Genomic DNA, 2,878 nt, shown 5'->3' with positions numbered 1-2,878 from the left:
TGGCAGTAATGACAGAGCATGCGCTGTTACCCAAAAACCGCGATAGAGTGAAGCCGCGGAGGTCGAAGCGCAAAGTGGCGAGGGTTCACTGTACACCCAGAGTGCTCCTTAGAAGCCAGGATGGCAAGAGTTCATCTCATGTACTTTGAGCCTGTTATCGGGAGAGACCAGTCCCTGGAGATGGCCATCATGCTTGGTAAAGCAGAGGGCAAAATGAGGAAAGGAAAAAGAGGAAAGTCCTGGACAAGATGGATTGATACAGTGTCTATAACAATGGGCTCAAGCATAAGAACAATTTTGAGAACGGTGGCAGTGTTTCCTTCTGCTGCACCTGGGGTCCTTATGAGCTGAACCGACTAAAGGCATCTTGTGAGAATAAGAAGATGGATGGGGATTTGAATAGCTGTCGTGAGAAGAAAGTAGAGTAGAGCTTGGTGGTTACATGGTAGAATTCTTTCCTTCCATGTTGGAGACCTGAGCTTAATTCCCAGTCAATGCACCTCATTCATAACTACCACTAGTCTTCAGTGTGGGCTTCTTATTATACTGATACTAGACAGGCGCCCAGACTAAGACACACTACGAAGAAAGGCCTAGGGATGTACTTCTGAGCATCACCCTTTGAGCACAGTGGCTCCCCATGCAACTAGATATAAGGTAGAGAGAGACATATGGTTGAGGTTTGCATCAGTTGGGGACCCAGTCAAAGACTACTAGCATCAAGCGATATCTACTGGGAAGGCTATAGGAGGGCAAATAAAGTACAAGAGCCAGCCACAGACGAAATGCTCAGAAGAGATCAACTGCAATCACCCATTCCTGGACAAGTTTGCAGAATAAACATATCCCCGATGTACGTAATGTCCTATTCATCCTTCTCGGAGTTCACTCTGAAACGTGGCCCTTTGCAAGCCTTGAAGATGTGTGCATGCCCGGTCTTTCTTTGTTGCTCTCTCCCCCTCATTGGCTTTTCTAGTAATTTTGATTCAGGTAGAGAAGAGTCCGCTTTGCCTGTGCTGTTCATTATGGAAATTGATTTGACCCTCATTTGCATCTATTTGCACCACCATCAAGCTGATTTAGAAGCCCAGGGTGGTGGCAGCCTCCTCTGAAGCTTGCAGATTGGTTCTAAATACGGAGCCCAGCTACTTTCCAAGCAGTTCTGAGGAGTATGTTCTCTTGCCCTTTTGATTTCTGCACAACACAGGCAGAGCTTCAGAAAAAATACAACCCATGGTAAAAGAAAGAGGAAACCTTTGTTGCCTTCTGCTATAAATAGCCTGCATTCCCCCGCCATTCCTCCACACTGCTAGTCAACCCTGTCCTCCCAAGTTACAGCCCAGGCGTGTGGATCAGGTGGCCCTAGGCAAGCTTGGGGGTTCTGAATGGGCAGCAAAGGAGTTAAATCTTAAACAGTCCATTGTGGCCGGTGTCCAGGAATTATTGCAGCTACACTGGCCCCCGGGAAGTTCTCTCTCCCCAGGAAGGCAGGGCTGAAGGCTGCGCCCTGTGCCAAGCACGGTGATAAGTACGGAGGGGAATGCAGGTTTTACCTGGCTTAGCTGTTCTTGCTCTCTCTTGCATTTCTCTTTCAGCGACAACTCTGGGCTGATTACTGGCTTTCTAGCCAACCTGTCTTCCCACCTGCTCTATTCGGTCTCTTCATTGGTTCTGCGACAATCTCTACCCTCTCTTTGCTATTTCCACTCTGATTTATTGTCAAAATGGAAGTAGATTTATTGCTTTAGTGACTGTAAAAGCATTGAATTCTCATGGTTTTAAAAAAATCAGTTTATATAGAAATGGAGGAAAATGGACATCCAAGGGAACCATGCTTTCGACGCTCGGAGAAATTCACCCGCCCTCCAATCACACTCTTCAAACACAAAGATTGGTTTTAAAAAAAAAAAGGAACCAAGAAGACCTATCTATTTTTCACTTAGAAATCCATCGTGTGCATCTTTCCGTTTCAATAAATATATATCTACACTACCAATTTTAGCAATCTCTATAAATGCATCCATAATATGTACACTTATCTATGAATCAGAACTGACTCTATAGCTGTGGGTTTGGCTGGGTTTTTGCTGCTTCCTTCAGATTCTTGTGTCTATGTGCTCACGGATAATGTACCCAGTTACTTGTTTCTTCCTTTGCTTCTAAAATTATTCAGAAGCTCTTGTTCCATCCTCAAGTTCTGAAAGGTCTCTCAGCCGCACCTGACATCTGGACCTCCCACTGCCCTAGAGTGTCTGCTCATCTGAAGTTACCCATTTTAGGTGTGATGCCTCAAGTCTATTCTACTTGATAACAGGATGGATCTGGGAAGAATGGAATGAACGAACATCTTCACTGGTGCTTGCTGTTAGTTACTCTCGAGTGCCAGGATAGAACTGTTCCAGAGAGGGACTTGGGCTGTCATCCACACGGAGCTTAGTGTGCTGGAACCACTGGGTGAGAGTTTGCACGGTCTACATTCAGGATAGGCTTCATTGGCAAATGGCTTGTATTTGGTTTAAATAGACTTTAGAAGTAACTGGAAATGGCATTTCTCTTCTCCAAGTTGTCTGCTCATAAAACTCTAAGATGTGGACTAAGATGAAGATATATATATAATTATAGCTATAATTTGGTCTCAAAGTTACTCTCCTTGAAAATTGCCATTATTCACTAGGTAAATCACCACCTGTCTGTCAGTTTGTCACAGTTTGGTGTCATATTTATATGGGATATATTTATACCTATATATTATTAGTACATATATGTGTGTGTAATAAGAACCAGTGTATATATGGTATATGTATATATATATATATATATATATATATATATATATATATATATATATATATATATTCCTGTCTTCTTAGTTTTTCTT

This window comes from Echinops telfairi, unplaced genomic scaffold (genome assembly GCF_000313985.2).
Source record: "Echinops telfairi isolate 266 unplaced genomic scaffold, ASM31398v2 ScPeMD7_7468;HRSCAF=8506_0, whole genome shotgun sequence".
Taxonomy (NCBI): Eukaryota; Metazoa; Chordata; class Mammalia; order Afrosoricida; family Tenrecidae; genus Echinops; species Echinops telfairi.
The sequence above is the reverse complement of the archived record's forward strand: the minus strand, read 5'-3'. Positions refer to the sequence as shown.